This window comes from Hipposideros armiger, unplaced genomic scaffold, assembly GCF_001890085.2.
Source record: "Hipposideros armiger isolate ML-2016 unplaced genomic scaffold, ASM189008v1 scaffold_589, whole genome shotgun sequence".
Taxonomy (NCBI): domain Eukaryota; kingdom Metazoa; phylum Chordata; class Mammalia; order Chiroptera; family Hipposideridae; genus Hipposideros; species Hipposideros armiger.
Genome location: NW_017731939.1, coordinates 982235 through 993980, shown reverse-complemented (window position 1 = coordinate 993980; position 11746 = coordinate 982235). Strand labels below are relative to the sequence as shown.

Sequence of the window (11746 nt, the reverse complement as noted above, 5' to 3'; positions counted from 1 at the left end):
TTGATCTTTATTACTATAGTGTGAAGAAGGTATTAAAATATTAAAACAGGGAAGAGCTGAAGCTTGTAGAATGGAGGCAAATTATCAAAAATCATATAGTTGATTAAGTGACAGATTCATGTCTCAAACCTAGATTTCTGTAACTGATTATCTAACCTAGGCTTTTAACTATGTGTGGCAGCCATGAAACTGAATAGAAAGATTTAGCTGAAACAATTCTGTGTATCTCTACTTTAAAAATAAATGATTTCCAGTATCTGAAGAACAAGTCTATCTCAGCATAATATTGCCCCATCTATGTCCTTATTCTTTTTCACATACGACCCAATATTTCTTGCCATTATCATTTACATGTTCCCAGTTAAGCTATTCTATTCATTATCACCTATCATGCAACTCTTCCTTCATGGGGTATCTGACTTATAAACAATGACTAATACAGGTAAAAATAATAAGAGGCAGATAACAAGTGTCTTTTATATCTATCAACAAATTACATTTGATATTTAAATAAATAGCTTTTTTTTTTTTTTTTAGCTGAGCCATCCTGCTACCTATTGGCAGCTTAGTGGCTGCTCAGCTCAGGCTGGCATATAAATAGCTTTTTTTGAAATGATACCTGAAACTACTATTTAAACTTCTAAACATGCAAAATAATAAGATTATTAAGTGTTTAAAAGAAATGGTATATTCTTAAATTTAGTGAAAGGCAAAGCTGTAAAACATAAAGTTACTTGAGTTTTAATAAATGTAAAATACTTTCTGGCCCCCACGCAATCATTATAGAAAATCTGTTCACCACCCTATTTAGTTTCCAGTAGAGTCCATTCTGCCTTCCCATTTTGAAGGAAAAATTTTACTTCTATTACACAATGTAGTTTTTCTTGGCCTTGAACTTCATCAAAATTGAATTGTGGAGAATTTTGTTCAGTTTGGGTCTTCTGACAAGCAGACCTTCATATGTATTTAGACATACAAGAGATTTATTGGGAAAACACTTATGAAGAATAAAAAGGGCAGAGATAGGAATTGAAAAGAAAAGTCTTTAGTCTGTGATACAGGTCTGTTACCTGAAAGATAGAAGAGAAAGGAGAAGGATTAGGTAGGAATTGCCTTAGACTGCAATGTAATTCTGAGAATGTTCTGGCCAGACTTATAGAGAAAACTACAGCAAAGATTGCCTATTAAGAAAAATGTCCTCTTACTGCTGTACATTCTGTGTTGTACAAATTTACAACAATATGCATACAGTGCCATACAGAGTAGTTTCACTTCCCTAAAAATTCACTGTGCTCAAAATATTTATTTTTCCCTCTCCCCTAATATTTGGTAACTAATGAACATTTTACTGTCTCCATAGTTTTGCCTTTCCCAGAATGTCTGTAGTTGGAATTACAGTTTGAAGCCTATTCAGACTGGCTTCTTTTACATAGCAACATGTATTTAAGTTTCCTCCATATCTTTTCATAGCTTGATAGTTCCTTTCTTTTTAGTGCTGAATAATATTCCATTGTCTGGATATACAAGTTTATTTATCCATACATCATTATCCAGTCAAATAAAGGACATTTGACTGCTTCCCAGTTTTGGCAATTATGAATAAAGCAGTTATAAAATCCATGAGCAGGTTTTTCTGCAGACATAGTTTTGAACTTCTTTGGGTAAATACAACAGGTCCTCAAATAATGTCATTTTGTTCAATGTCTTTTTGTTATAACACTGATGTGGTGCTGTAGGAATGTAACTCTTTAATCTATTAATTAGCCTTTGGTAAAATTGGTTTTGTCATTTTGCTTAGCGGTGCAGAACTTATTGATGGTGTTAAGTGAGTACTTACTGTACCAAGGAGTGTGAATATTGGATCATTTGGTAACAGTATGTTTAGTTTTGTAATAAACTGCCAAACTGTCTTCCAAGTGGCATTCCCATCAAGAACGAATGAGAGTTCCTGTTGGTTCATATCCTCACCAGTATGTGATATTTTCAGTGTTCTGGATTATGACCATTCTAATAGATGTGAAATTTGCATTTCCCCCATGATATATAATGTAGAGTATCTTTTCATATGCTTAATTGACACTTGCATATCTTCTTTGGTGAGGGGTTTAACATCATGGTTTTTGTTTTATTTTGTTGGGGTTTTTTTAAATTTTATTTTATTCTGTGGCTTTTGCTCAGGCTTGTTTTCCCAGTGAAAGCCACTCTCCATGAACTTTTTTCTTAGTAGTAAAAATCCACAAAATTATTGTAAAGCCTTCCTTCATGTGAAAACTCAGCTCTTCAAAACTTGCCTAAGCTCCGTTTTTTTTTTTTACAATAGCAACAATGAGTCAATATTTCTTTTGTTAAACAATAGATACACATGATTAGGAATAACAACACATATCTGATTGAAAATTTAGTTTATTTTTCTGTAAGATTTAGATCTAAGTCTCAGAGAGTACTTCTTTCTTAGCTGAAACAAAAACAAAACAGTAGAATTTTATCACTTCCTTGTTCAGAATATATTTTATGGGAATTGTTTTATTTTTCTTCCACATTATGCTTGTGTTTGTATTGCAGATACAATCATTATTATGTCATATTTCTCCTTCAACATATTCTTATATAAGTTCATGTTCCTCTGTTTTTGTTTGTTTGTTTTTCATTTTACAAAAGTTTAAGATATGCAAGACACGATTTATCCCAGGTTATAAGAAGTTTGCAATGTATTTGCATGCCATTAATTCTGTAAGGAAAGTTGTTACTACTGCTGTTATCAAACCTAATACAACTCATTAAACGTTAGCTCTTATGCTTTTAAGAAAAGGTGCTGTAAAGTACACTTATTGAAAATATAATTGTGATATTAACTAAAAGAATAGCAAAAGCCTATTCCTTTAGGGAAGTTTAGTGGTGAAAGCACATCCTCATTTGAGGAATGACCACTCCACTAGAGAACTGTGGTAGCAGAAGGTGGTTCTTCACATCAATGGGCTAGTTCTCCCAGCCATCCCAATCAGAGTGAGCTGACTACTGAATTTGGTGAAAAAGAGTGAAAGAGGTAGCCTTAGTCCTCATCTCACATAACAAGAAGATCTATGAGTGCTCAGTTTCAACAAAGTCAAAATATAAACATAATATATAAATATGAAAAATAATTAGAAATTTTAGGGAACTGACAATAATTTACAGAGAAAGGTCATTCTAGTGAGAAGGATGGTGCTAGGCAAAAAAAAATTGAAATAATGAATTTATCTGGTGATAGCAAGGATATCCACAATTCATATTTCTGAGACAGTCATGGTTGCAGCATTTGAACAGAACATGGACCTAATATAGAGTGAATAAATACTTGAAAGGAGCAAGGTCAGTGGCAGTGGAGAGGAGGGCCAAGTCTCTAATAGAAGAATAAAATGAAGGTAAGGAGGGAGCAAATCCTGCGATAGATGGAAGGACCATGAGACAACAAACTGGCAAATTTTAAATCAGAATTAGACAAAGTATGTTTAAAATTTACTTCTTTATTCAATAAGGATTTACTAAGCACTTATTATATATTACTTTCACACACAAATGTACACAAAATGTGCTATGTTTATAAACTTCTTCATATATATGTACATGTACAGGCTTTTTATCAGTCTTCTCAAAGAACTAGCTTTTGGTTTTATTGATGATCTCTACTAATTTTGTGTTTTCTACTTTATCAAATTCTATAGTTTATTATTTTCTTCCTTCCTTTCTCTCTCTCTCTCTCTCTCTCTCTCTCTCTCTCTCTCTCTCTCTCCCACTCTGCTTTAATTTGGACTTCATTTGCTTTTCTTTAAATTTTTGATTGGTTATGGTATAAGATGAAGTTACCAATTCAAGATGTTTCTTATCCACTCATATAGGTGTTAATTGTTGTAAATTTCTACCCAGATAATCATTTAGCTGCATGATACAAATTTTGATACTAGTGTTATTTTCATTTAATTCAAATACTTATATTTTTATTTCATCTTTGACTCATGACCTATTTTTGTGTGTCATTTAGCTTCAAAATATGTGTGAATTTTATATTTGATTCCTTTTGAATTTATTAAAACTTGTTTTATTGGCCACATTGGTTCTTTTTGGTAAATGTTTCATTTGTGCTTAAAAATAATACATATTCTACTATAGTTGATTGTGCTTTTCTATAACGTCACCTTCAAGTTTGTGGAATATAAGTTTCATGTGTTCTATATTCTTACCAACTTTCTGTCTTCTACCAATTATTGAGAGATGAGTATTGAAAACTAACTATAACTTTGGATTTATATATTTCTACTTGAAATTCTATCAGTGTTTGCTTGACATAATTTGAGGGTCTGTTGTGTGCATACTATTTAGATCCTCTGGATGAATTGACCCATTAATCAATAGTCCATGATACCTTTTATCCCAGATCCTATTTTTTCTCTGAAATGAAACTTGTTTGGTATTAAGATAGCCTCTTCAGCTTTCTTTTGATCAACATCACTGTTATTATTACCAGTACGTTGTTATCTATCCTTTTACTTCAAGCCCTTTGTTTCTTTTAAGGATAGGTGCATCTTGCTTCTGTATCCATCTAACAATCTATAACTTTTATTTTGGTTGTTTAGACAATTTAGATTCTATATGATATTTGATAAAAATTTTAAAAATAGTATTTTTTGTGACCCTTGTATGTACCATCTAATGTTCTTCCTTTTGTTTGTGGATTTCTATCTGTTACCATTTTCTTTCTGCCTGAAGGATTTTCCTTCCTGTTTTTCATATTATGGGATGACTGGTGATAAATGATTTCATCATTTGTATGTCTGTAAAAGTATGGGTATATGACTCTAAATTGATATTTTTGTGTGTTATTTTTGTTTCTCCCTTTCGGTTGCTTAGACATATTGCTACAGTGTCTTCTTGCTTTTATTGTTTCTCGGAGGAGTATATTTCATTTTTCTTTTTCCTCTATGTGTCATGTGTCTTTTTTTTTTAATTCTGGCTGCTTTTACATTTTCATCTTTATTGTTAGTTATAAGCAGTCGATTAAGATGTGCTTTGCTTTTGTTTATGGCATATTTCATTGAGCTCATGGATCTGTAGATTTATAGATTTTACCAAATATGGAAAATATAGCCATTATTTTCTTTAGTATAGTTTCTGCTGCTCCTCCATCCCTAACCTTATTCTGGGGCTCTAATATCTGTACCTTAGGCTTTTGTCTAATAGTTTGTTAACCCTCTGTTTATTTTTTTAGTCTTTTTTCTCTCAATTTTAATTTTGTATAGTTTTTATTGTTACATTTTTATATTTACCAACCTTTTGTTCTGAAATATCTAACATATAATTAAGTGTATTATATTTGTACTTTTCATGTCAAACAATGTATTTTTATCTCTAAAGTATGGTTTAGACCTTTTAAATATATTCATGTATCTACTTAACACAATTTAATCTTCCTCAGGTTTCTTGGTCATATAGAATAAAGCTATTTTAACTGTTTTAATGTCTTTGTATATTAATTTTGCTGTCTGTGTTATTTCTGGGTCAATTTCAATCGGCTTGGGGGAGAACTTGTTATTAAGCTTTGTTATATGAGATCAGAGTAATATTTACTCAGGACAACTTTACCTCATGTCCAGATAAACAACATGGGGATTATTCTACTGGGTAGCTCGTGATTCAAGAGTATCTTCATCTGGCTGGAGGGATCAATAACTATTCTCAGCTTGAGTGAGCTCTAGATATTATTTAATCTTTGCAGATAGTTCTGTTTTCTGCCTTAGTAATTTCTTTATATACCAGAGGTGTCAACAAAATGTATACAAGTGGACACTTTGGTCAACATTGCTCAAGCAGTAGTTCGCTGTGATCAGAAGTGTCTGGTTGCTGATGGTAACCACTTTGAGCACCTCTTGTAATTGCAGAAGTCAAATGTGACTTGTATTCATCTTCTTTTTATCAGTATATATTGAGTATTACAACTTTAATACAGTTTACCTTGCTTAAAAAGTGTATACAGTTTTTTTGGCACCCTCTGAATATGCACTGATGAGTAAACTGGAATCAAGAGGGAGGACCCTTTCAGAATGCTAAAGGTTTGTCTTGGCATACGTCATTCTTCCTATTACCCTGCCATGTAAGTTTTATCTCCTCAGCCTCCCCAGACTCTCAGCAACATCTTTTCAACTCATGAAGATTTCTGGACTCTGCATGGGAAACTCTCTGGGCCACAGGTGATGCAATCATACGAATCATTTCTTTGCTTCCTGTGTCTCAAGTATAGCTGTCCTTCTTTGCCTAATGTTTAATATCTTGGGAATTATTGCTTCATATGTTATTTTGTTGTAATTTCAGGTGGGAGTGTAAATTTTGTCCCTGTTATTGCATCTTGGTCAGAAGCAGAATTATGAATTATGTTTTAATACAAATTAATTTGTTAACTAGCTAAAACCTACTCTATGACATATATGCATTTTACTTTACAAAGAACATTTTTATGAATATATAAATTTCTGTTCACCTGTTTGATTTTTATATATAGACTGAAAAACTATAACATCAGCAATTTTTATAGAATGAAATATTGGGTAACAGTGCATTGCAGGCTTTAGGCATATTTATCCTGAGAATTAAGTGTTTGATGTATTATTGCTGCCTTTAAGATGGAGGGTCCCAGATAAAAAATATGGGTGAGAAGCCTCTTGGGACTGAGAATGGCACCCTGCTGACAGCCACCAAGAAATCAGGACCTGTTAAATTTGTGATAATTTGTTATGGCAGGAGTAAGAAATGAATACCTACTATCTCTTATTTTCTCTAGCTGCTGTGGAATAAATTGAGATATCATGTTTTAGTCAGGGCCTCAACAAAGATTATAAGTCAGATTATAATTAACAGTCCATATGAGTTTGGAAACCACTGTTTCATCAGTGTTCATTTTGGTTTTACAGGGAGAAATTTTACATAGTGTAACTGACTTTTCTAAAATGACATAGTAGGCATCAGATCACAGAATTGAATTTAAAAAAATTATGAAAGTAATTCATTAGATACCTTTTGTTCATGGTAACACATTTCAGAGAAAAATTGTATATATGAACTTGTCCACAAATCTACTTATCATCTGACGAGTTTCCCTAAAGTTAACCCTATGTAAAACTAGTGAAGGTAAAGGTTTCTAATAGTATTAAAGGGTAAACGGGATCAAATATATGGTGATAGAAGGAGAACTGACTGGGTGGTGAGCACACAATGTGTTACCAAATTGTACACTTGAAACCTATGTAATTTTACTAACCATTGTCACCCCAATAAACTATAAATATTAAAAAAACTTAAAATTAGAGTGCTCTGTAGATTGACTTGGTCAAAATCCTGCAAGTACAATCCCAAACACTGCTTCTTGTTAAACTATAGGAAATAAAATATCATAAAAGTAACATACTAAGAATGCTTGAAACTTCAACAAATTAAGACAGTTTGGGGGCAAAACTTGATTTTTATAGGATTGTTTCACCTATTTTTTAGGAATCTTTAAATATGTATATAAGTGGTTCAAGGATTACATAGTTGTGTTTAAACTACACTATTTTGAAGTCAAAATTTTAGTTCTATATTTTTACAATATACCAAATCTGACTTCAGTTATGTTTACCATGAAAATTGGGTCATGGGAACTGCAGTGGGCAGTTCAATTTTATGCTTAAATTGATTTCTATAGAATATTACATTTTTGGTCATAATGGTACTTTTTCAAAATCAAGTACACTTTAAAAAAATAAACATAATAAAGCAGTGGTTTAATCTTCATGCCATAGGACTCCATGGACTAAAATGAGATAAGGGTAAGTTTTCATCACTTTTCATGTTTTATTACACACAGATTAGGCTTAGTTCCTAGTACTGATAATTTTTCTTTTGTTCAATTCAGTATCTTTCAAATGCTGTCTCTAATTTATGTAAAGATTAATTACTATGAAAACTCTTTTTATACTTCAGGTTGAAACATAACTCCTTCAGATTTAAGAACTCCGTTCCCACCAATTAAAACCTGTAGCTGTCAGTCTCTACATCTCTATGTACAAACACAAAATTCTCCACCTCTGCCAATGAGTCCCGCCTCAAAAAAACAAAAAAGACAGTAATTTTATGTGCTCAACAGATATGCTGAGTAATTTACATCTTTTGATGATCTTTTCCCAATCATTGGCTATCATTGAAATTGAATCATTGTATCATTCAAACAATCATTGAAAATTGTTTAATTTTCTTTTTTCTTATCTCTGTTCTGACCTGTGGTGGGACACCAAGATGAACTCATGCATGGGCAATATCAGTTCTAATATGTAAGTTCTCTTATTCTCAGTCAGTGGAAACACATTCAGCTAGCTACATTTATTAATATTTATTTATGTTTTAAGCCTTTACATAAAAGTCTTGTCATTTAAAGCAACCAGTTAATCAGAATGTATACGATAATTAATACTCCCTACTTGCTCACAGAATTAAAGAAATCACAACAAAACAAACAGACAAGAAAAAAAACAAAACACCCTGACAGGATTAACTCATCTGGGCAACTGTTTGCAGAGAAAGTTTACCTCAAACATTTCAAACAGAAGATATTCAATGGGCTGAAGATAAATAGAAGTGCCGATTGCTAAACTACCAGGTCACTTTTATGAAAATAGCAACATTGATAACAAGAATGAAATATTGGAAACCATATAACACGTATCTATTAATTAAACAGTGTTTTAAGGTATTATGGTACATTCAATAAACACACATGTAAGAAATGTGTTATCCCTTAAGTCTATTTTAACTTAATATAGTGACTATGATCTACTATGAATCTATTAAACAGATTATTCCAGATGGTAATTAGAAATCAATCATTTATTGTACAAGAGCAATATCATCTGCAGAATAAACTTTCTGTAACCACGTTATCAGAAAAGAATCCCTTACTGTTATCCCTGATGTTCAGAAGATTCACAACTACAATCATGGCCACACTTTTAAAATACATGCACAAATTTAAACTCTTCTAAGAATGGTTATGACCATAATTAAATTATAGCATACTGGATGGGCATCTTTTCTTCAGTATTTATGACAATGCTCTCTTGACAACTCTAGGAGAGCACTATCATACTCTAATATCAAGGGCCATCTGCTACTACATTGCCAGGTTCTGGTCTATTAACAGTTTTGATGGTAGCAAAACAGTTATTTCTTTGCTAGGGGTAATGAAAAATGTGTACAGTTGGTAACTCCAAATATAATTCAAGCATCATGACTTGTGTCATAAAGGTTTAGAATGCAGATGGGTTAGTGTACCAAAGCCATATTCATCAGACGTGAGACGTATAGGAATAGAAAACCCCTATCTGCTGGAGCAGAGCTATGGAGAAGTTGTCTGACTACAACAGGCGTTAACAGGGAATGTTTCACAATCCCTGGTTTGACCTCTTATGCTTCCCACCAGCTCTGACCTCAGATCACCTCTCTGACTCCACCTCTCATGCTTTCTTTCTTTAATTTGTATATATTTTTTTCAATTATAGTTGAATTTTAATATTATTTTATATTAGTTCCAAGTATACAGCATAGTGATTAGATATTTATGTAATTTATGAAATGATCCTCCCAATTAGTCTAGTAACCACCTGACAGTATACATAGTTATTACAATATTATTGACTGTATTCCCTATGCTGTACTTTACATCCCTGTGACTATTTTGAAACTACCGATTTATACTCCTTATTCCCTTCACCTTTTTTTTTTTAAGATTTTTATTGGGGAATGGGGGGATGGGAACAGCACTGGGGAATTGGGGGAAGGGGAACAGACAAGTTGCTGTCCTTTTGTTCTTCAGTCTAGTTGTGGAGGACGTTGCCCCACTGGCCCAAGTTGGCACCATCATTGCGCTCTTCCTGGATGAGGCAGATCAGTCGCCGGCTTCTGGACGGGCGCTCACTGCGGCTGCTGGCCGCTCACGCTGGCTGCTGGCTACATATGGTAGCCCATGGCAGCCCACATCAGCAGGGGCTGCAGCCTATGCCGTCGCCGGCGACTCACGGCAGCCCAGCTCCAGGTTGAGCTGTTGTTCAGCATCTTAGCTGTGGAGGGCAGTGTCAGTGGCCCTCATATGTGGGATCCGAACCGGGGCCCTCTGGCATCCCAAGCCAGCTCTTAACCAACGTGCCACTCGGCCGGCCCTCCCTTTACCTTTTTTAATCCAGCTCCACAACCCCTCGTATCTGGTACCCATCACTTTGTTCTCTGAATCTATGAGTTTATTTCTGTTTTTGTTTATTTATTTTGTTCTTTAGATTCCACATATAACAGATCATATGGTATTTTTCTTTCTCTGTTTGGCTTGTTTCACTCTGTGCCCATTCATGTTGACACAAACAGTGTTTGTTTGTTTATTTATTTATTTAATTTATTTAATTTTTTTTTTACTATGGCTGAGTAATAGTCCATTGTATACGAGTACATATACTACCTCTTCCTGCAAATTATTTATTGATGGACACTTAGGTTGCTTCCACATTTTGGGTATTGCAAATAGTGCTGCAGTGAACATAAGGGTGCATATATCTTTTACAATTTTTAAAATTTATTTAGATAAATACACAGAAATGGAATTGCTGAGTCATAAGGTAGTTCTATTTTTAATATTTGTGGAAACTCCAAACTGCTTTCCATAGTGGCTGAGCCAATATGCAATTCCAACAACATTGCACGAGGGTTCTCTTTTCTCCACATCCTTGCCAACAATTTTTTTTCTAAATTGGTGATAGCCATTCTGACAGTAACGAGGTAATATCTCATTGTGGTTTTTATTTGCATTTCTCTAATGATTAGTGATGTTGAACATTTCTTCATAGGTCTGTTGCCCATCTGTATGTCCCCTTTGGAGAAATGTCTATTCAGATCCTCTGCCCATTTGTTAATTGGATTGTTTGTTTTTTTGGTGTTGAGTTACATGAATTCTTTACAAATTTTGGATATTAAACCCTTATCAGATGTATCCTTGGTGAATATCTTCTCCCATTCAGTAGGTTTTCTCATTTTGTTGATGGTTTCTTTTGCTGTGCACTTTTTAGTTTCATGTAGTTCTATTTGTTTATTTTTTCTTTTGTTTCTCTTGCCCAAGGAGATATATCAGGTTACTAAGAGCAATGTAAGAGAGCTTACTATCTGTTTCTTCTAGGAGTTTTATGGTTTTGGGTATACTTAAGTCTTTAATCCATTTTGAGTTTATTCTTGTATGTGGAGTAAGAAAGTGGTGCAGTTTCATTTTTTTGCATATATCTGTCCATTTTTCCCCAAACCATTTATTGAATAGATTGCCTTCACTCCACTATATGTTATTTATATATTTATTTACTTATTTATTTATTTTGATGCTAAATAAAATTGTTTTTATAATTTCCCTTTCTGATAGTCTGTTATTAGTGGATAAAAATTCCACTGCTTTTCGTATATTAATTTTGTGTCCTAAAACTTTATTGAATTAATTTATTAGTTCTAATAGCTTTCTGATGGGGCTTTTAGGATTTTCAATTTATTGTATCATGTCATCTGCCAATAGTTTATTTCTTCCATTCCAATTGGTTTCTTTTTGTTCCTTTTTCATGTATGACTGCTGTGGTGGCGAGGGCTTCCAATGCCGTGTTAAATAAGAGTGCTGACAGTGGATATCCTTGTCTTGTTCCTGATCTAAGGAAAATTATTTCAGCTT

General features: G+C 33.3%; 1 long non-coding RNA gene across 1 annotated transcript in view; it reads right to left on the bottom strand.

Annotated features, from left to right (window-relative positions):
* Window positions 1-716: 716 nt before the first annotated feature.
* The window catches only part of LOC109371728 (uncharacterized), a 112467-nt gene continuing 101437 nt past the window's right edge, over window positions 717-11746 (bottom strand). The window contains exon 4 of the long non-coding RNA XR_002121915.1: window positions 717-1070. This is a non-coding gene — a long non-coding RNA (uncharacterized LOC109371728). The remainder of the gene's footprint in view (window positions 1071-11746) is intronic.